Source organism: Eriocheir sinensis, chromosome 49 (assembly GCF_024679095.1).
Source record: "Eriocheir sinensis breed Jianghai 21 chromosome 49, ASM2467909v1, whole genome shotgun sequence".
Taxonomy (NCBI): Eukaryota; Metazoa; Arthropoda; class Malacostraca; order Decapoda; family Varunidae; genus Eriocheir; species Eriocheir sinensis.
Window position 1 is genome coordinate 2,311,545 of NC_066557.1, and position 24,092 is coordinate 2,335,636.

Below are 24,092 nucleotides of genomic sequence, written 5' to 3' on the forward strand. Positions count from 1 at the left end.
TGTTCACTCACTGTCTGCTTGGCGCGCTTTGTTTTGATATAAAGTCACGAAAATCTAACTGATAGAAAAATAGTTGGCGCTCTTTGTTTCGTTATTAGAAAGAGACGAAAATCTAACTGGAATGAAAGGTTGGTGCACTCCTTGGATGGCCTCGCATGCCTTGAAAATCTAACTGAAAAAAATCAACTCTCTTTTTACATCAGAAAATCATAAAATTGTAGCTGAAGTAAAAGGTTGGTGCACTCCTTTAATGCTCGCTGATGCTTTGAAAATCTAACTGAAAGAATCTAACTAAAAAATTATAACTAAATATAACTAAAAAATCTAACTAAAAATCTAAAATCTAACTAAAAATCTAACTAAAAAAATCTAACTAAAAATCTAACTAAAAAAATCTAACTAAAAATGTAACTAAAAAATCAACTCTTTCTTTTGATATCAGAAAATCATGAAAATCTAACTGAAAGAAAAGGTTGGTGCACTTTCTTGACCTTGGAAAGTTACGAAAATCAGAGAGAAAAGTTCGCGTACAACTCTCTCTTGGTGTTAGAAGGTCACGAAACGCTGAGAAAAAGGGTTGGTGCACTTTCTCTTGATATCAGAAAGTCACGAATATCGAACTGAAATACACATCAACTCTCACCGAAGAGACTCTGTTTGGGGCTATGGTCGGTATTATAAGACACTTCCGCTTCTCGCAACAGCTATTTCCAAAGGACAAAAAAGGAGATCAATCGGGTTCTAATGAGTGTTCTTTTTAGGTTCATGGTACAGGAGAAGGGTCAGACTATCACCAGGGCCATAAAACTACCACAGAAAGTGCCAAAACTCCTACGAAAACCTTGTCAAATATATGAACTTGGGCGTCGAAATGTTTTAAAATACGACCCCATATCATTTTTCCTTCCCCTGATGCCCTTTTCACGGATCTCAATAATAACAGTAATAATATTCATGCAGGACCATCCTAGGCGCCGTACTCGCCTCATAACGCGACTTTTTTTTTTTTTTTTTTTTTTTTTTTTTTTACGTTGCTGCCTATTGCGCCGGTAGGCATCTTCCCGGTGGGGCCTGATGGTCGGCCCAAGGCTTCTTCCAGGTGGGGCCTGATGGTCGGCCCAGCCCGTTCTGGCGCAGGCGAGTGTTTATAGTGGCGCCATCTTGCATTGGCTCATGCTGCCCCCCGGAACTCGTTCTTGATTCGCTTGGACGGCTTCCTCAAGAGTCCGGGTTGATGGGTGGTCTTCAGGACAGCATGTGGGTAGTTTTAAGCCACTCGGCGGTGACTGAAAAATCCGAGGTGGTAGCGTGGGGATTCGAACCCGCGTCGTCCATCACGCGGTGAATGTGGGCCCAGTACGCTACCAGTTCAGCCACCGCCTACCCACTTAAAACAATTCGACTAATGAGGCAAAGAGAAGAGTTATAAAAATGTTCGAAGGTCGCTTTTCTTCATGGCCGGGAAGGGAACTTTGAGTGGTGCGAGGAGAACTCAGGGGCGAGTTAGCAATGCAACTTTTAAACTTATTGAGAGAGTCTGGAAACTTGTCTGATTTGAGAGAGAGAGAGAGAGAGAGAGAGAGAGAGAGAGAGAGAGAGAGAGAGAGAGAGAGAGAGAGAGAGAGAGAGAGAGAGAGAGAGAGAGAGAGAGAGAGAGAGAGAGAGAGAGAGAGAGAGAGAGAGAGAGAGAGAGAGAAGGAAAAACTATTAATATTCAGAGGTGTATGTAAGTATGCATGTGTGTGTGTGTGTGTGTGTGTGTGTGTGTGTGTGTGTGTGTGTGTGTGTGTGTGTGTGTGTGTGTGTGTGTGCATTTTTCACATATATAAAAGTGCGCAGTATGCAAAATAAATGGAGAATAAATAGGCCTACATTATTATCACGATTCTCTCTCTCTCTCTCTCTCTCTCTCTCTCTCTCTCTCTCTCTCTCTCTCTCTCAGATTTACCTCCCTCCGCCAACTCCTTTAAAACTTCCCGAAGCTCTCAATTCCGTGATCCAAATACTGAAGAAGACCAATGAGGCTTCACCTAATTCCCTGATGATCACTTTTCCTAAGCCATCCTCCTCCTCCTCCTCTTCTGGGGCCTGCTTACTGGTACCTCCGGGATTACATCGCCGGGAAAGAAAAATGGAGGAGAGGGAAAAAAAAATATCAGAGGAGGAGAGATGGGTGAGAAAAAAAAAGAAAAATGAAAATAGGGAGAAAAGGGAGAGGGAGAAGGAGAGACGAGTGTGGGAGAGAAAGAAAAAGAAAGAAAAAAGAAAGATTGATGGAGAAAAAAAAAAGGGGGGGGAGAGGGATCAGAGGAGGGAGGGATAAGTGTGAGAAAAAAAGGACAAAAAAAAAAAGAGAGAAAAAAGGAAAAAGTACAGAAACAGACAGACAGACACACACGTTTCCAAAGCCAAGCGGATCTTCTACAACGCTGTGATTTTACGCCACAACACGATTTTTACACGTAGTTTATCATGGTGTGAAATTACAGATCCCGCGGTAGTCCTCAACAAATCTTCCCATAATTGATCATTAGTGGAGAGTACTGCGGTCCATAAGTCTTGCGGTGGCCCTGACGTGAACACAGAGGCCTGCCCCCCTCCTCTTCTTCTTCTTGGGGCCTTCTTAGTCAGTACCTCCGGGAATTGTTGCAAGATACCGTCAAGAAGAGAAAAAAATGGAGGAGAGGGGAAAAAAAAGAGAAAAGGATCAGCAGAGGGAGAGATGGGAGTGAGGAAAAAAAGATGAGAGAGAGAGAGAGAGAGAGAGAGAGAGAGAGAGAGAGAGAGAGAGAGAGAGAGAGAGAGAGAGAGAGAGAGAGAGAGAGAGAGAGAGAGAGAGAGAGAGAGAGAGAGAGAGAGAGAGAGAGAGAGAGAGAGAGAGAGAGAGAGAATACAATTACAAAACACACCGCTTTTACTCTTCTTTCTCCTTCTCAGAAAAAAAATAAAGGGGAGAAAAATTAGAGAAGGGAAAGAAAGAGTTGAGAGTTGCAGCGTGTGGCCTCCAGGTGCAGGCCGCGTCCTGTCTACACTTGCTACCTGTAGCCTGCCTGTTGCCTGCTGCTCGGCCCATGTCTGTTTGTGGCGCAGGCAAGTGATTTATTGTGGCGCCATTCTTGTTTGCCTTATGCTGTACCCCGGAGCTCCACTTGATCCTACTGAGAGAGTTTCACTGGAGTATGGGTTGATAGGCGGTCATCGGGACAGCATGTGGGTAGTCTTCGGGCACTGGGCGGTGACTGAACATTGTAAACTTGTAACGGCGGCCGGGACGTGAGATTTGCTTTTGTTGATAATGCATTGGTCGTATTAAACCTTCACCTGTTTATTTTCCCATGAGAGTATTTGCTAGGTACTGAAAATTATACAGGACCGGTTTCCAGATAACTTTATGGGACGTATTCTTAAACATTTCGTCGCCCACACATATTTGACAAGGCTTTCGAATGCGTTTTGAACATTTCCAGGGGTAGTTTTATGACCCTGGTGGTAGTTTGACACTTTCTCTGTACCATGAACGTAAGGATTCACTCATGAAAACCCGATTAATCTCCTTTTTGGCCTTTGAAAGTAGTTGATGTAAGAGTCGAAAGTGACTGAGAATACGTGTTAAATATTTCGTCGCCCAAGCACACATGTTTGACAAGACCTTCGTAGGAGTTCTGGGCATTTCCAGGGGTAGTTTTATGACACTGATGGTAGTTTGACACTTTCTCTGTACCGTGAACGTAAAGAAACAGTCATAAAAACCCGATTAATCTCCTCTTCGGCCTTTGGAAATAGTTGATGTGGAAGGCCGGAGCGTCAAAAATACCGACCTTTGGGTAATCCTGCTCGGGTAGCTGTTTCCTGTATTTATGCCGCCATTATGATCATTGACTTTCCCCTAATTAGCTAATGCGTAGGACTTAACTAATCGGAATAATATCATCACTCTACCGCCGTCAAAATACATTAGTGATTAAAAAGTGTTTGAGCTTTTTTCTATATACTGAATTTTCTTTTCCTTTTTTATTTATTTTTTCTTTATTTTTTTTATTTTTTCACTCGCAAGACTTATCGCTTAATCTTATTTTTACCATTCGATTTATACACCTTCATCCATCTCTCTCTCTCTCTCTCTCTCTCTCTCTCTCTCTCTCTCTCTCTCTCTCACACACACACACACACACACACACACACACACACACACACACACTCCCGCAAATCAGACAAAGAGAGACCAAAGAATAAAAATTGAACGGAAAAAAGAAAGATAGAAAGAAAAACGGATAGAGATGAAGCCATAAAGTTTACCATGATAAGTCGACGCGCCTGTTAAAGAGATAAGCGGAGGGAGAGATGAGGCGGGAGATGGACGCGGAAGGGAACGGATACAGGAGGAAAAGTGTTATCTCTGCGTATGTCGAAGGGAAGACCAAAGATAAATGTACAGAGAAGAAGTAAATGAAGAAAAGGATAAAAATTAAACAGAAGAGAGAAAGAGGTTGACAGATAGACAGACAGAAAGACAGATAAATAGATAGATAGATAGGGAGAGAGAGACAGAGAAAAAGGAAAAAGAAATGGAAAATAATTAAGAAAACGGAGAAGGAAAGGAGATAGAAAAGGAAAAATAGAAAGAAAAAAGATGGAAAGAAAGGGAAAAAAGAAAGGGAATGAAAAATAGATAAAAAAAAGATAGGGAAAAAGAAAAGGAAGAGAGAGAGAGAGAGAGAGAGAGAGAGAGAGAGAGAGAGAGAGAGAGAGAGAGAGAGAGAGAGAGAGAGAGAGAGAGAGAGAGAGAGAGAGAGAGAGAGAGAGAGAGAGAGAGAGAGAGAGAGAGAGAGAGAGAGAGAGAGAGAGAGGAAGTGCAAAAATACTACCAGAATGAAGGAGGAGGAAGAAGAGGAGGAAGAGGAGGAGAAAAAAAAGGAGGAAGAGGAAGGAGCAGGAGGAGAAGGAAAAGTTGAAGATGGATGAGGAAGAGGAAGAAGAGGAGCACCAGAGGAAAGAAGAAGGAAAAGGACGAGGGCGAGGAGGAGGGGAGGGGGAGAGGCACCGTATACCCGCGGAGGCCCATAAGACAACACAAGACAAACAGCGGTAAGGACACGGCGGCCCGGGGAGGCAGGCGGCAAGGCGTGACGAGGGGAAGGAATATATTTACTCGTGGACAACGCCAGTAACCAGAGGAACAGCACCGAGTACCTTCAGTCTAGGATACGTGGACACATCTCTTCTGCCTAACGTAGCATTGTTAACTTGAGATTAAAGTATTCCCAGACGCAGAAACCTTGTCTAAGTATCACTAGGCTCATAAAACTACCCATGGGAATACTATCACAACCTCTATAGACTTGTCAATATACCTTCAGAGTGTGGGATTCGTGGATATTTGGTTAAGTTTTTAAACGTATCGTATCACGGCTCATAAAACTACCCATGGGAATACTAACACAACCTCTATAGACTTATCAATGTGCCTTCAGAGTGTGGGACTCGTGGATATTTGGGTCAAGTTCTTAAACGTATCAGGCTCCCATTACCACGATTCCCCAAGGCCTCAGACAAGATTAACCGGGATTTCTTGGGTGGTTTTCCAGTTCGAGATGCAGACGTCGTGTAAAACTATCACCAAGGTCATAAAACTGTCCATGAATAACAAGGTGAGGGGAGAGGAAAGACAGCCAGGTCCATATTCTTAAAAGTATCGGCTCCCATTACTATTCCCCAAGGCCACGGACAAGATTAGTCGGGTTCTCATGACTGTCTTCTCAAGTTCATGGCACAGAAGCTTTGTCAGACTACCACAAGGGTCAAAACCATCCCTGGAAATGCCCACAACTCCTACGAAAGCCCTATCACTTGTGTGCTTGGACGACGAAATGTTGAGGAATATGGGCTTCACTGTCTAAGATCGAGGAGCGTCACCAAAGCAGTTACCCCTTGGCCTTCCTGTGCCCCGCCCTTCCCACGTTCTTCTGTGCCTTCTCACGGCCACATCACCCCTACAACACGCCACGCGGCACATACTACACACGTCATTACCCTGTTCACCTTATATGTTCGTCACTCATGCCCCTATTCCTAATCCTCTCGGTCCCCAGGCACACAACTTTGACAAGGCTTTCGTAGAGTTGCAAGCATTTTGAAGGGTAGCTTTATGATCCTGGTGGTAGTTTGACCCTTCTTTTGTACCATGAACCAAAGAAACACACATCTGACAAGACTTTCGTAGAGTTGCAAACATTTTGAGGGTAGTTCTATGATCCTGGTGGTAGTTTGACCCTTCTTTTGTACCATGAACCTAAGAAACACACATCTGACAAGACTTTCGTAGAGTTGCAAGCATTTTGAGGGGTAGTTTTATGATCCTGGTCGTAGTTTGACCCTTCTTCTGTAGGTACGATGAGCCTAAGAAACACACATTTGACAAGGCTTTCGTAGAGTTGCAAGCATTTTCAGGGGTAGTTTTATGACTCTGGTGGTAGTTTGACTCTTCTTCTGTACCATGAACCTAAGAAGCACACATTTGACAGGGTTTTCGTAGAGTTGCAAGCATTATCAGGGGTAGTTTGTGGCTCTGGTGGTAGTTTGACTCTTCTTCTGTACCATGAACCTAAGAAGCACACATTTGACAGGGTTTTCGTAGAGTTGCAAGCATTATCAGGGGTAGTTTGTGGCTCTGGTGGTAGTTTGACCCTTCTTCTGTACCATGAACCTAAACAAAACACTCATGAGAACCCAGTTGATCCCCTTTTCGGACTTTGGAAATAGTTGATGTGAGAAGCGGAAGCGTTTGAGAATACCGGCCTCTGTTTCCCCTCACGGCCTCATCACACTCACTCTCCCTTCGACGAGCCGCCAGCACCGCCGCGCATCACAAACTACGCACGCCATCACTCTGCTCATCTTTTAATATCCTCCCTCTGCTGAGAGCGCGACGACACGAACGAGCGCACATCCATAAAAGGCGCCGCACAGGGACATTAAGCAAATGATGGAAGATAACCATTCCAGAGTGATAAAAGAGATCATGCCCGGCCGTGACGCATTACCAAACCAGCAGCATGGACCGTTGACGGACTCCCAGCATCCTTAGCGAGTGTGTGAGTGAGCGGGGACCCGGAAGCGGCGGTCCAACACTCTGCCTCACAAACCCTTTAGGCATTAGCGATCAGAGAAGTCCAATGTAAAACGCTGCCCACCGCTGATGCCGACGGCCCAAAGAGTGCAGAAAATGAGAAAGGAAATTAAAGTGCAGAAAGAATAACGAATCAGAACCCACTGCGAATACGTAAGGCCCCGTTCACACTGTGCCGACTCTGGGCCACGACAACCCAGCGACTCAGGGTACACGAGGTCTTGGCTGTGAAATGTTGATGTGAAGGGGTCGCACATGGTCGGAAAGAGGTCTAGGAACGATCGCCGGATGTTGGGTCGGCACAGTGTGAAGGGGGCCTAAAAGTCGCTGGGTTGTCGTGGCCCAGAGTCGGCACAGTGTGAACGAGGCCTAACTCTTCCCCGATCATCTTTATAGTAAATTAATGTTAACTTTAAGAGTATTAATAATGTTCCTACATGTGGTTTTTGTTACTAATACACTGATTGGAAATGTAAGCAATACTAGATGCTTGTGTGAATATTTTTTGTGTGTGTACTCATTACAGTTTGTACTTATTATAACACAATGCATGGAGGTTGACTGCATTAACCTTACTCAAGCCAATATGATGACTCACGGGGGTTACTGGTTCATCAGAGGCCGGCTGGAACGTGGGAAGGGCGGGGAAGATGAAGGCCGAGGGGTAACTGCTTTGATGACGCTCTTCGATCATAGGCTGTAAAGCCCATATTCCTCAGCATTTCGGCGTCCAAGCACACACAAGTGACAAGGCTTTCGTAGGAGTTGTGGGCATTTCCAGGGGTGGTTTTGACCCTGGTGGTAGTCTGACAAAACATCCACCCAAGGCAATAAAAAGATTTGGACTAAGTTTATCCTTCTGGTTCATCAGAGGCTGGCTGGGCCAGCTTCAAAGGGTCTAAATCCTCTTGCCTTGAGTAAGTGCTTTGTCGGCGTTAAGATCAATCAGCCAACCTTCCTCTGATGAACCAGCACCTTGAACGGGTCCCAATACCCACTGTCACTAACTACTTGAAGGGGTGTGGTCAGTGTTTGGATGGGTGACCTCTCTTTCGGCCACTCCTCTTAACTCTCTTTTATAGGAGCAATGATTTAAGGGCTTTTTTTTCATTAGGTTTTTTTTTTTTTTCCCCACTAACAGTTTTCTTTGCTGTAAAAAAAATACAATATTCTCCCTGTTACATCACGGCCCTGAGTGTTTTACTGCACGCGTGATTAGTTCTCTTTTATCAGCAATACCTGGATCTCCTGTCGGCAGTACAAGTCAGCCATCCCATGCAGTAGCCAACACATGTTCTAATCTTCTTATCGCAGTGGCAAGAAGATTAAGCAATGACATGTCGCTAGCACGAGTAAGTCAGCCAGTCTAGTACCCTCATCGTATCCTAATCGTCCTATAGCACTGAAAATTAAGCAGTGATGGGAGTGCAAATTTCAGGCTGGATCCCTATTTAAAACCCGACAATTACGAGAGTGATAATCAGTGCACCGCGCGGGGAGGAAGGGAGGGAGGGAAGCATGACCCGGCGAGGCTCAGTCAGGACGAGGCAACAACAGCAGCGAGCAGGAAGGGGCAGGAATCGGCGTCAGAGTGGTATTAGGGAGTGTTATGTAGCTAATATGTACGCAGTGTGCCAGTCAGTACGCACATAAGAATAAAAATATACTGTCTACTGGGTAGAGGTGTAAGGAGTTTGAAATATTAGTAAATTAAAAGAAGAAAACATTATTCGAACGATATTTCAAGTTTTCAGTGTTGTTGTTGTTGTTGTTGTTGTTGTTGATGATGGTTTACGAGTATCAGCTGTATTGTTGTTTTTATTTTTATTTTTGTTTTCGAACGAGTATAAACTGTGGTGGGGGTTTGTTTTGCTTTCCTTTCGATTATAAACTGTGGTGGTAGTGTTCTTTTTATTTTATTTCGTAAGAGTATAAACTGTGATTTTTTTTTATTTCGTAAGAGTATAAGCTGTGGTGGTAGTTTTTTTTTTTTTTCGTAAGAGTATAAACTGTGATTTTTTTTATTTCGTAAGAGTATAAACTGTGGTGGTAATGTTCTTCTTTTATTTCGTATGAGTATAAACTGTGATTTTTTTTTTTATTTCGTAAGAGTATAAACGGTGATTTTTTTATTTCGTATGAGTATAAACTGTGATTTTTTTTATTTCGTAGGAGTATATATTGTGATTTTTTTTATTCCGTAAGAGTATAAACGGTTTTTTTTATATTTCGTAAGAGTATATATTGTGATTTTTTTTATTTCGTAAGAGTATAAACTGTGATTTTTTTTATTTCGTATGAGTATAAACTGTGATTTTTTTTATTTCGTATGAGTATAAACGGTGATTTTTTTTATTTCGTAAGAGTATAAACGGTGATTTTTTTTATTTCGTATGAGTATAAACTGTGATTTTTTTTATTTCGTATGAGTATAAACGGTGATTTTTTTTATTTCGTAAGAGTATAAACGGTGATTTTTTTTATTTCGTAAGAGTATAAACGGTGATTTTTTTTATTTCGTAAGAGTATAAACGGTGATTTTTTTTATTTCGTATGAGTATAAACTGTGATTTTTTTTATTTCGTAAGAGTATAAACGGTGATTTTTTTTATTTCGTAAGAGTATAAACTGTGATTTTTTTTATTTCGTATGAGTATAAACTGTGATTTTTTTTATTTCGTAAGAGTATAAACGGTGATTTTTTTTATTTCGTATGAGTATAAACGGTGATTTTTTTTATTTCGTAAGAGTATAAACGGTGATTTTTTTTATTTCGTAAGAGTATAAACGGTGATTTTTTTTTATTTCGTAAGAGTATAAACGGTGATTTTTTTTTTATTTCGTATGAGTATAAACGGTGATTTTTTTTATTTCGTAAGAGTATAAACGGTGATTTTTTTTATTTCGTAAGAGTATAAACGGTGATTTTTTTTATTTCGTAAGAGTATAAACGGTGATTTTTTTTTTATTTCGTATGAGTATAAACGGTGATTTTTTTTATTTCGTAAGAGTATAAACGGTGATTTTTTTTTATTTCGTATGAGTATAAACGGTGATTTTTTTTATTTTATTTCGTAAGAGTATAAACGGTGATTTTTTTATTTTATTTCGTATGAGTATAAACGGTGATTTTTTTTATTTTATTTCGTAAGAGTATAAACGGTGATTTTTTTTTTTTATTTCGTATGAGTATAAACGGTGATTTTTTTTATTTTATTTCGTAAGAGTATAAACGGTGATTTTTTTATTTTATTTCGTATGAGTATAAACGGTGATTTTTTTATTTTATTTCGTATGAGTATAAACGGTGATTTTTTTATTTTATTTCGTATGAGTATAAACGGTGATTTTTTTATTTTATTTCGTATGAGTATAAACGGTGATTTTTTTTATTTCGTAAGAGTATAAACGGTGATTTTTAATTTTATTTCGTATGAGTATAAACGGTGATTTTTTTATTTTATTTCGTATGAGTATAAACGGTGATTTTTAATTTTATTTCGTATGAGTATAAACGGTGATTTTTTTATTTTATTTCGTATGAGTATAAACGGTGATTTTTTTTATTTTATTTCGTATGAGTATAAACGGTGATTTTTTTTTTTTTTCGTAAGAGTATAAACGGTGATTTTTTTTTTATTTCGTAAGAGTATAAACGGTGATTTTTTTTTTTTCGTGAGTATAAACGGTGATTTTTTTTTTCGTAAGAGTATAAACGGTGATTTTTTTTTTTATTTCGTAAGAGTATAAACGGTGATTTTTTTTTTCGTGAGTATAAACGGTGATTTTTTTTTTCGTAAGAGTATAAACGGTGATTTTTTTTTTTTTTCGTAAGATTATAAACGGTGATTTTTTAATTTTATTTCGTAAGAGTATAAACGGTGATTTTTTTTTTTCGTGCGTATAAACGGTGATTTTTTTTTTCGTAAGAGTATAAACGGTGATTTTTTTTTTCATTTCGTAAGAGTATAAACGGTGATTTTTTTTCTTTTTTTCGTAAGAGTATAAACTGTGGTGATGTGTTTTTTCCTAACGAGTAAAAACTGAAAAGGAGCAGAAATATTGGCGAGAGGACAAATAAAAACAATTTATGCCCAGAGAATCCAAGAGACGAAGGAGTGGAACGCAAGATCTCAAACACATAACAAAAACGAAACAAAGAAACAAATATACATACCCTCCATCATCACTCTTACCATAGCCTTTCTCTCCTTCCTATTCCTTCCTTTACTACTTCTTCATTCTCTTATTCTATTTTTCCCTATCATCTTTTCTGTCTCCTTTTTTTCTTTCCCATTCCTAATTTTCACTTCTCATTTCGCTTTCCTCAACTTCTCCCTTTCTCATGTCCTCTCTCTCTTCTTGCTCCTTTCTCTCCTTCCTATTCCTTCCTTTACTACTTCTTCATTCTCTTATTCAATTTTTCCCTATCATCTTTTTTGTCTCCCTTTTTTCTTTCCCAATCCTACTTTTCACTTCTCGTTTCGCTTTCCTCAACTTCCTACTCTCCCTTTCTAAGTTCCTCTCTCTCTTCTTACTCTTCAACCGCATCTCTTCTTTGTCTCCTTCCTTTTCTCTAACTCCCTCCTTCATTCCTCTTTAAAAGTATGGGGACGAACACTTATAGCTATCCTTTCTTTCAATACGACCTATATATACACTTAGATCTTGCCCTTCACTAACAGACGGAGAGCACACACTGACATCTTTCCTCTCCTTCACTCGTCACCGGCGCATTGATCCATCACTTCCAGGGTCTGTGTTGCATCCCACTGACGATGGATCACTCCCTCCCCGCAGGACTGGTAGGTAACACACACTCCTGGATCCGCTCCTTTCGCGGCCATAAAGCAGAGTCGTCAGAAATGTGTTAGGGTGGGGTGGAGAAGGGATGGGGGTAGTAGAGGGAGAGAGAGAGAGAGAGAGAGAGAGAGAGAGAGAGAGAGAGAGAGAGAGAGAGAGAGAGAGAGAGAGAGAGAGAGAGAGAGAGGACAAAGATAAAGATAAAGACAGAAAGACAGATAGATAGATAGAGACAGACAGATAGATAGATAAGCAAACAGACAAACACACACACACACACACACACACACACACACACACACACACACACACACACACACACACACACACACACACACACACACACACACACACACACACACACACAGCCACCCACCCACACCCACCCAAACCACCACACACAAAACATAACTCATACGATATATAGTACACCATTTCAGTCACGTGCACCAAAATACCATATCAAGGCCAAGAAGGTCGATCTAAATAACATGAAAGCGTAAAAGAGAAAAATGAGATGTGAGAGGGACCGAGGCCATAGCTAACGATCCAGGGTCCACGCGAGATACCGGACGGAGAGAGACGGACCTACGCTCACCTACAGACCCTTCAGAGTTCATCACGAGTCGAAGAAGGAGTAGCCAGAAATGCCCCGTCTCCCCACCCCGGCCCCTGCGGCGTAGCATTCTTGTTTTGCGAGCTGCTGGAATATTTAGTGGCGCAGGAAGTGGATACGTATTATATGAGGTGTGTGTGTGTGTGTGTGTGTGTGTGTGTGTGTGTCAGGAATTACCGAAGTAGCGCCATCGCCAAATTCTCTTCCTTAATAACCGCTGTCCTGTGCGTGTCTGAGGGAAATACACACACACACACACACACACACACACACACACACACACACACACACACACACACAAGATCTCTCTCTCTCTCTCTCTCTCCCAATATTTAACACACTTCCGATTCCCACGAAATTTCACATCTTCACTTCTCTTCCTTTTCTTTCCCTTCCCTTCTCCTCTCTTCTCTTCCCTTCCTTGCCCTTCCCTTCTTTTTCTTTCCCTTCCCTTCTTTTTCTTTCCCTTCCCTTCTCCTCTCTTCACTTCCCCTCCCTTCCCTTCCTTTTCCTTTTCCTTTCCTTTCCTTTCCTTCCCCTCCCCTCCCTTCTCTTCCCTTTCTTTTTACAACCTCACTCTTCGTCTTTCCCCATCTGTATATATTTATTTTCTCTTCTCCTCCTCCTCCTCCTCTCTGCTTCTAATCCCCCTCTCTTCCCTTCCCCTTCCTTTTACAACGTCACTTGTTTGTCTCTTCACTGTCTGCCTGTTCCCTCTTTACTATTTATCCTTGTCCTCTCCTGCTCCTCTTTTCTGATAGTTTTATTTTTTCCTACTCCTCTCCCTTCCCCTCTCCTCTCCTCTTCCTCGTCGCTAGTTTCCTTCCCGCTCTCTTCTATTACGACCTATCCACTGCTATTTATTTTTCTCTTCCTCTTCCTCCAATGTATCCTTTCTTCCTCCTCCTTGCTATCGTTCCCTCTCTCCTCCTCATCGTTTTAGCTCCCTTTCTACGTCCTATCTCCTCCAGGTTCCATCGCTTGACCATCAATATCTTCCTTCCTGTTCTAGTCTCCTCTGTCCTAGCTTGACCCCACCTCACCTTACCTCACCCACCTCCACCTGTCACCTACCTGCCACACCCGCTCAGCTAACACATGGAGCAACGCCACCACCGCCTCGCCTGACCGCCTGTCATTCGCGAGCAACGTTGAGGCCGAGGATGTACTGGGTGGTGTTAGGGGGAAGGGGAGTGAGCGAGGGTGAGGTTGAGGGCGTGCATTTGTTTTGCTTGCTTGCTCGCTGGTGAGTGTTGTGTTCTTGTGTTTTATTGTGTCTTGGTTTGGTTTGGTTAGGCTGGCAGTACACCCCCCCCCCACACACACACACACAAATAAAATACATAAATAAATACTCAGTGTAAACTACTCACTATTCCTATTATCATCTTTATATTGTGAAAATCATTCTCACTGCCAAAATTATCTGTATACATATGTAATATTAATCTTCTCATCCACAACTTATGTATATTTTCAACTTGTTCTTATTATTGTTGTTATTATTAATCTCTCTCTCTCTCTCTCTCTCTCTCTCTCTCTCTCTCTCTCTCTCTCTCTCTCTCTCTCTCTCTCTCTCTCTCTCTCTCTCTCTCACACACACACACACACACACACACACACACACACACACACACTGCTTCACCCTGTATTGGCTCATCAGTCCGTGACAAAATGTGGCCAAATTGATCCTAAAAAAAATACAAAAATTGCTGAAACATCCTGTGCCAGCAATGGAAAGAGTGTGTGTGTGTGTGTGTGTGTGTGTGTGTGTGTGTGTGTGTGTGTGTGTGTGTGTGTGTGTGTGTGTTGTCAGACTCTTCCGCCTCTCACATCAAATATATTCATAGTCTGTCAAGGAGGTCAATCGGGTCCTCATGAGTGTGTGTTTGTCATGTTCATGGTACAGAAACTACGTAAAACTACCACAAGGGTCACAAAAAATTCTCTCTCTCTCTCTCTCTCTCTCTCTCTCTCTCTCTCGCCCTTCCCTCTTTCCCTTCCTATTCCTTCCTTTCTTATATACTTCCTTCTTCTCTTCTCACTATTTCTTTCCTCCTCCGCCCCTCCATCTCTCCTTCGTAATCTCTTTTTTTTTTTCTTCCTATTCCTCCCTTTCTTATATACTTTCTCCTCATCTTCTCACTTTTCCTTTCCTCCTCTACCTCTTTACCTCTCTTTCAATCTCCCTTTTTTCACCCTTTTTATCTTCTATTTTCACCTTTCGTATTCCTCGTTCTTACTCTTTCTTTTCTCTCTGTCTCTTTTACTTTTATTCTCTTTTCCCTCTAATCCTTCCCTCGTTTCTTTTCCTCCATACCACTCAATACCACTGCTTTTACCCTGCTTTCATTTCCTCCTTCAACCTTTCCCTTCCTAAGAACACGACTTTTTCAGTGTGTGTCGGAAGTCGGGGCGTGAACACTTCCGAAGGACTAAAACATGTATTCTCTTTTTAATCTTACTATTTTCACCATCATCTTGCCCTTCTACGCTCCCTTCTAACCTGTCTTTCCCTCAGTCCGTCCTCCCCCCTCTAAGGGTACGACTTTTTCAGCGAGTGTCGGGCCGTGAAGTGTGGGGTCGTAACACTCTGAGGGACTAGAGTGGAGCCTCGTCCACCTGCTGAGTCGCCGCCGCCCAGACGACACTTTCTTATCGCCCTCATCAGCCCGCGCCTCCGAGATCGATGAAACGAGGGGAAAAAATGAAGGTGAGGGAGAGAAGGAGAGAGACAAAGGCGTATCACCGACGGGGCCAACAGGACACACGCACACGCACACGCACACACACACACACACACACATACACACATACACACATACACGGATATACATTATGAACCGGAAAAAAGACAGGAAGTACTAAAGGAAACAAAAAGAAGGAAAGGAAGGAAGGAAGATATTTTGAAAGGAAGCTGGGTAGAAATAAATGGAGGAAGGAAAAAAGAAATGAAGAAAGGGGGAAAAGAAAGAATAAGGAAAGGAGTGAGGGAGGGAAGGAAAATAGAAAGAAACTAAGAAGGGAGGTTTTTGGAAAGGGAGGTGAGGGAGGGAAAGAAAGGAGGAAATGCGAGAGAAGGAATAAATGAAGAAATAACATGATGAAAGTTAGAAGGATGGAGAGGAAAGGGGAAAGAAATCATGGAAGGAAGTAGTAGTAGTAGTAGTAGGCAGCCAAGCAGTCAGGCAGGGGAACAGGAGAGAGCAGTAGCAGGAGCAGGAAGGAGCAGGCAGGGAGGGAGGTCAGCCTTACTAATGAATGGTAACAATGAGAAAAAATGGAAAGAAGGATAAAAGTCGCACCAAAAGTATTTCACAAGAACGCAACACGGCGAGTCTAAATGAGAAGGAAATGAAGTTTGAATAAATGGAAACAGGCTTAGAAAAACACTACATTAACACACACACACACACACACACACACACACACACACACACACACACACACACACACACACACACACACACGGAAGGAGGAATAATAAAAGGAGAGAAAAAAAGAACAGAAAAAGTAAAATAAAAAGAGAAAGAAGACATCACGAAAGACAAAAGGAGGAGAGAGAGAGAGAGAGAGAGAGAGAGAGAGAGAGAGAGAGAGAGAGAGAGAGAGAGAGAGAGAGAGAGAGAGAGAGAGAGAGAGAGAGAGAGAGAGAGAGAGAGAGAGAGAGAGAGAGAGAGAGAGAGAGAGAGAGAGAGAGAGAGAGAGAGAGAGAGAATTATAAAGCTAAATACTATAGGTCCCAAATTAAGATCGAGAACTGAAACAGAGAACACTTTTACGCCAGAGACTAAAGGGACATATTCTCAAACATTTCGGGGCTTGCACACCCACATAAAAACTCAATTCATCTCCTTTTCGGCCATAGGGAATAGGTGATGCGAGTGAGCGGCGGAAGCGTCTGAGACTAGCGCCCTACGTAAGTCCATCGCTGTGACCTCTGAGCCTCGGGGGGATCAGCGCGCCTTAACGCCCCGGGAGGCAGGGCGGCAAGGGACGTCCGGATTAGCTCGGCTCTCCTCGCCCTTGGTCCCTCTGTGAATGGTTCTCTTTATCAGGCCACACGCACGGGAGGCGAACAGCTGTGTGAGTGCCTGTCTGCAGCGGCTATCTGGGTTAGGCTAGGTAAGGATAGGTAAGGTTAGGTAAGGTAAGGTAAGGTTAGGTAAGGTAAGGTAAGGTAAGATGAGGAAGGATAAAATAAGATAAGGTAAGGAAAAGTAAGGTTAGGTAAGGTAAGATAAGGTAAGGTAAGGTAAAGTATGGTAAAGTAAGATAAGGTATGGTAAAGTAAGATAAGGTAAGGAAAAGTAAGGTTAGGTAAGATAAGGTAAGGTAAGGTAAGGTTAGGTTAGGTTAGGTAAGGTAAGGTAAGGTAAGGTAAGGTAAAGTAAGGTAAGGTAAGGTAAAGTAAGGTAAGGTAAGGAAAAGTAAGGTTAGGTAAGGTAAGGTAAAGTAAGGTAAGGTAAGGAAAAGTAAGGTTAGGTAAGGTAAGGTAAGGTAAAGTAAGGTAAGGTAAGGAAAAGTAAGGTTAGGTAGGGTAAGGTAAGGTAAAGTAAGGTAGGGTAAGGTAAGGTAAGGTAAAGTAAGGTAAGGTAAGGAAAAGTAAGGTTAGGTAAGGTAAGGTAAGGTAAGGTAAGGTAAGGTAAGGTAAGGTAAGGCAAGGCAAGGCAAGGTTAGGTTAGGTTAGGTTAGTTTGGTTTAGTTTAGATTAGGTAAGAGAAGGTTACGTAAGGTAAGGTAAAGTTAGGTCAGGTTAGGGTTGCTTAGTTCAGGAGAGGTTATATTAACTTAGACTACGATAGGTTAAGTAGGGTTGGGTTTGGTTAGGATAGCTTAGGGTAGATTAGGTAAAGTTAGGTAAAGTTAGGTGAGGTGGGGATGGGTTAGGTAAGATAAGGTGAGGTTAGGATAGGTTAGGTTTGGTTAGGTTTACTTAGGATAGATGCGGTTTGGATAGTTTACGTTAGGGTATTTTAGGATGGGTCATGTTAGAATAAGTTAGGATAAATTAGGTTAGAATAGGTCAGGACAGGTCATGTTACGATAGGTTAAGATAGAACAGGTTAGGACAGGTTAGGATAGGTCATGTTAGGAAAGGTTAGGACAGGTTAGGTAAGGTTAGATCAGTTAAGACTAAATTAGGTTGGTTCAGGTTAGCTCAGGTTAGGTCAGGTAGGGTTAGATTAGGTCAGGAAAGCTTAGGTTAGGTTAGGTAAGGTTAGGTTAGATTAGGTTAGGTAATGTTAGGTGAGGCTAGGATAGGTTAGATCAGTTTAGGTAAGGCAAGGTGAGGTTAGTTTAGTTTAGATAAGGTTAGATACGGTTAGGTACGGCTAGGTAATGCTAAATAAGGTAAGGTAAGGTAAGGTAAGGTAAGGTAAAGTAAGGCAAGGTTGGGTAACGTAAGGTAAGATTAGATTAGGTTAGATTAGGTAAGGATAGGTTGGATAATGTTAAGTTAGATTAGGTTAGGATAGGTCAGGTAAGGTGAGGTTATATTAGGTTAGGATAGGATAATAGGTTAAGATAACTTCGGTAAGATTAGGTTTGGCTACGTCTGCCCCCGAGAGGATTCCAACCCTGGCCCACACAAAGCCGTAAGTGAACGTAATGGCCGAGGGTGGAGGATGGAAAGAGCCAGCGGACAGTAACTAGATCCGCTGGGAGAACGTGTCTGGCGTGGCAGCGGGGATGACGGGAACATATTTCGTTTTTTTCTCTTTTTTCTTTTCCTCTTGGCAATTATTGAAACACACCTTTATCGAATTTAGCGAGAAAAAGAACTACTGTGACACGTCCTTTTTTTCTTCCCCTTGTCTCTACTTTTGCTATACGGTAAAAGAGACGCCGTAAGATCTGAAACAGAGCAGAAAGACAAGTAAAAAAAGGCCCCTTAATGACGCCACCTCTGATACATAAGGGACGGAGCCACGGAGGCCAAAAAAAGAGATGATCAGCCTCCCAAAATTAAGTGTTCTGAAATGTAGGCGAAGGAGTAGGTATGTAGGTATGCAGTCCCTTCCTTCTCCTTCCTTCCTACTAGAATATATATGCATACACTTTCCAAAACACAAGTGTGATATAAAGAAAGGAACGATCAGTCTGGCGTAGTATAGTTCCTCCCCTTCCAGCCCTTCTACTGAAATATATCTGCATACACGTTCTCAATAGTAAAACTGAGTAAAATTTATTACTACTACTGAACTAAGGGCCCTTGTACTATCACCACCACTACTACTACAACTACTACCACCACCACTACTACTACTACTACCACCAGTACCAACAGCACTACTATACATGCCCACGGAACAATTATGTGGTATGCAGCCCTTTCCCTTCCCCTCCTTCCCTCCTCCTCCCTCCATACCGACTCATATATGCACACACATTCCTCTAAAAAAATGTGTTTAGGATACAACGTAAGTAGCAATTAGTGTGGTATTTTTTTGGTCTTTCCCTTCCCTCTTGTGCCCTTCCCTTCCTCGCCCTTCCTACTTTTTTTACAGCAAAGGAAGCAGCTCAAGGGCAAAAAACAAATGACAACAAAAAAGCTTTCTAATCATAGCTCCCATAAAAAGCTACAGTGGCCAAAAGAGACACAGATAGAGCTCTTAAACAGATAGATACATTGATAGATAGACAGGTATATATAGATAATTCAATACCTTTACCAGCATGACAACGTGCCGCCTCTCAGCACAGCCTTGCTTCGCCTCCCTCACCACCTACACATCCACACACCTTCCCAATAACACCACAAGCCGCCCTTCCTCAGCACAGCCTCGCCTCCCTCCCTCACTACCTACACATCCACACACCTTCCCAATAACACCACAAGCCGCCCTTCCTCAGCACAGCCTCGCCTCCCTCCCTCACTACCTACATATCCACACACCTTCCCAATAACACAACAAGCCACCCTTCCTCAGCACAGCCTCGCCTCCCTCCCTCACTACCTACATATCCACACACCTTCCCAATAACACAACAAGCCGCCCTTCCTCAGCACAGCCTCGCCTCCCTCCCTACCTACATATCCACACACCTTCCCAATAACACCACAAGCCGCCCTTCCTCAGCACAGCCTCGCCTCGCCTCCCTCATTACCTACACAGCCACATACCTTCCCAATAAGACCACGAGACGCCCTTCCTCAGACCCGTCCAGTAAGTCCTGCCGGCCGTGTGTCTTCCCGTCAGCCGCGTCTGCCCGCCGCCCCCCCTTGCATGCCAGACCTCACCCAGACACCCGCCGAGCCAGCCGTCCACAACAACGTTTAAAGTGGCCTTCCCTTCACTCCTCGCCCACTCCACCTGCACCCCACTCAGCTATACCACTCGTCCTTCTCTTAGCCAAGCGCCACAACTCATTCCTTACATTTCCCGATTAAATATGAAAGGAGGAACATCAATATTAAGAGCGGGCATTCCCTCCACTCCTAGACTACTCCACATCCCTCTTCTGTTCGACCACTCCATATCCACCCCAACAACTACTCCACTACACTATATCACTCCCCCTTCCTCTCTTAGTCAAGCAGCCCAACTCATTCACACGACATTCATTTAATCCCCGACTAAATATGAAATGACTAACTTAACCTAGCCATTCCATTTACTTCCTGACCACTCCACATCCACCGCAATTACTCCACCACGCTATAACACTCATTCCTCTATTAGTCAAGCACTCCAACTAATTCACGCCGCATTCATTACATTACCTGACTATATCATTAAATAAGGAACACCAACAATCAACGTCTCCTGCCTCTCTATCATCCACCATTGAAAATATCCTTATACCATCCTTTCCATAACCTCTACAACCGATGTGACGGAGATGAACACCGCCGCCACGCGCACCTATAGCATATACCCCCAACTTTACTTTTCCTATCCCTCCTATTCACTGTCCAATCCTACGGGCCCTTTCTCTCCCACCCCCACTACTACCACTACTACTACTACCACTACCACCACCACTACTACTACTACTACTACTACTACCACTAACACCACCACCACTACTACTACTACTACTACCACCGTCACTACTATACATAACCTAACCAAACCTCCAAATTTTCCACCATATCTGCCCAAGGGCCCATACTCTATACCACCACCACCACAAGCACCAGCACCACCACCACCACAAGCACCAGCACCACCACCACCACAAGCACCAGCACCACCACAAGCACCAGCACCACCACCACCACAAGCACCAGCGCCACCACCACCACAAGCACCACCACCACCACCACCACAAGCACCACCACCACCACCACCACAAGCACCACCACCACCATCTCCAGCAACTATGAATATTGGACGACACTGTTCCTCTTGGGGTTCCTGCGGCGTGGGGAGGAGCTCGCCCCTGCTCGCCCCTGCTCGCCCTGTCCTGCCATGCGGATAACTGACGGCTGTGAGGGGAGGACGAGAGGAAGGAGAAGAGAGGGAGGGAGAGGAGGAAGAGGACGGGAAAAAATGGATGAGAGAAGGGGGAGGGGAGGGGAAGAGAGAGAGAGAGAGAGAGAGAGAGAGAGAGAGAGAGAGAGAGAGAGAGAGAGAGAGAGAGAGAGAGAGAGAGAGAGAGAGAGAGAGAGAGAGAGAGAGAGAGAGAGAGGGAGAGAGAGAGAGAGAGAGAGAGAGAGAGAGAGAGAGAGAGAGAGAGAGAGAGAGAGAGAGAGAGAGAGAGAGAGAGAGAGACAATAAAAAATGAAAACGAAAGAACGGAGGAAACAGGAAAGGAGTAGGAAGAGGAGGGTGACTTTCTCCCCTCATTATCTCTCCCTTGCTCGTTTTCCTTTCTCGCTATTCTTCTCGTCCCTCCTCCTCCGCCTACTCCTCCTCCTCCTCCTCCTCCTCCTCCTCCTCCTCCTCGTCCTCCTCCTCCTGCTCTCGTTGCTTCACTGGACTGGTTTTAAAGTTTCCTCACCGCCTCACATGGTCAAAAGTTGCTCTGCTACATGAGACCCAACGGCGGGGACACTAAATATGGACTTACCGAGAGAGAGAGAGAGAGAGAGAGAGAGAGAGAGAGAGAGAGAGAGGGTGGGTGAAGAATGGAAGCTGGCGATGGAAGAAGGAAGGGAAGGGAAGGGAAGGGAAGGGAAGGGAAGGGAAGGGAAGGGAAGGAAAGGAGAGAGAGAGAGAGAGAGAGAGAGAGAGAGAGAGAGAGAGAGAGAGAGAGAGAGAGAGAGAGAGAGAGAGAGAGAGAGAGAGAGAGAGAGAGAGAGAGAGAGAGAGAGAGAGAGAGAGAGAGAGAGAGAGAGAGAGAGTAACAGACAGACAGACTGACAGAGAGGGAAATGATAAGAAAAAGACAGACAGACACAATGCGAGACAGACTGATAAACCTACTGACTGACTGACTGAGAGAGAGAGAGAGAGAGAGAGAGAGAGAGAGAGAGAGAGAGAGAGAGAGAGAGAGAGAGAGAGAGAGAGAGAGAGAGAGAGAGAGAGAGAGAGAGAGAGAGAGAGAGAGAGAGAGAGAGAGAGAGAGAGAGAGAGAGAGAGAGACATAGCGGGTGCCTTTGACAGGGTGTGGCACGGAGGTCTCCTTGAAAAACTCCGTGCTAAGGGCATCCAAGGTGACCTCCTTCAGCTCCTGGGAGACTACCTTCAAGGAAGGACCCTCCAGGTTGTCGTCAACGGGCAGACGTCCGACTCCTTGCCAGTGGAGGCATCAGTGCCACAGGGCTCAGTGCTAGGGCCAGTTCTGTGGAACATATATGTGGACGACCTTCTCCGGCAGCTGCCAGCAGTCTCAGCTTACGCTGATGACTGCACTCTCTCCTGCACCTACCCCAGACAAGACTGTGGGCGAGCTGCTGACGAGGTCAATCAGCAGCTGAAGGTGCTACAGGAGTGGGGTGCCCGCTGGCAGGTGACCTTTGCTCCAGAGAAGACCCAGGCAATGGTGGTCTCTCGATCCCCCACTGCCGGGCCAGCAGTGGAGGGGACGCGCCGCGTGGGTGGCGTCCCCCTCCCACTCCAGGAATCCGTCAAGATTCTGGGAGTAGAAGTGGATCGAGGGCTACGGTTTGACAGCCACATCAAACACATTGCCCAAAAGGCCTCCCACAGAGTCTCCTGCTTGCGAAGGGTGGCCAGCTTCCTCGACAAAAAAGGGAGGCTGTTGCTCTACAAGGCCCAGATACGGCCTTACCTGGAGTACGCTGCCCTCTCTTGGATGTCGTGTGCTGCCTCGCACAGCGGGAGACTCGACGCCATCCAGAGACGGGCACTGCGACTGGTGGATGCGGCAGACCCCCCAACCGGGCAGGAAACTCTCAGCTCCGTCGACTCCTTGGAACACCGCAGGGACGTAGCTGCTCTTGTGGTGTTACATAAGGCACAAGTGCAGGGAGTGCCACATCTGGTGGGCTTACGCCAACCTCCGAGAGTCACCACGCGGGACACGAGAACGGTGCTATCCCGTGGTGACGCAGTGGAGGTGCCGTGTTCCCGTACCAGCCAGCACCAGCGCACCTTTTCGGGAAGAGTCTGCCGGATGTGGAACATGTTCACGGCCTGTATACCAAACATCCGGGAGATGAACACCCAAAAAATAAAACTGTCGGCCCACCACTGGAGGGGCTCACTCCCCACCCCACTGACACTCGTGGTGGAGCAGTGACACGAGTGTAGTGTGCAGTGCGCTCACATATATTCTGTATTGTATGTTTTTTTTTTTTATAGTATATATATATTTATTTTATAGTTTATGTAGTTATTTTTTATATAGATTTTATTCTGCCCTTTGAATAGGCAGCACACGACAGTGCACCTTTGGGTATGCAAATATTATACATGTGCCTATGTTTAAATAAAAAATAAAAAAAATAAAAAGAGAGAGAGAGAGAGAGAGAGAGAGAGAGAGAGAGAGAGAGAGAGAGAGAGAGAGAGAGAGAGAGAGAGAGAGAGAGAGAGAGAGAGAGAGAGAGAGAGAGAGAGAGAGAGAGAATTACATAGAGTTACATATAAAATCAGACCACACAGACCCCATGGTCCAGACTTGGTGGTCTGTCCTTAACCCTAAGTGATTTTACATTAATCAGAAGGCTCCAAAACGTTGCATTTCTACTCTAGTTGATATTAAGTTGAAGGAAGTGACGGTCGAGCTTATTTTTGAAGAAGTCAATCGTGTTACACTGGACCACTGATGGTGGAAGCTTATTCCATTCTCGCACTACAACGTTGGTGAAGAAAAATTTGGTGCAGTCTGAATTTACTTGTCTACATCTGAGTTTTACGCCATTGTTCCTCGTGCGCAAAGTGTCATCGATCATAAACAATGTAGATCTGTCTACATTCGTGAAACCATTAAGTATTTTAAAACATTCGATCAGTTTTCCTCGGAGGCGACGTTTCTCAAGAGAGAACATGTTAAGGGTAGAAAGCCTTTCTTCGTAGGATTTGTTGCGCAAGGAAGGGATCATTTTCGTTGCCCGCCGCTGAACACCTTCTAATTTAGCAATATCCTCTGCATGGTGGGGAGACCAAAACTGTACCGCATATTCTAAGTGGG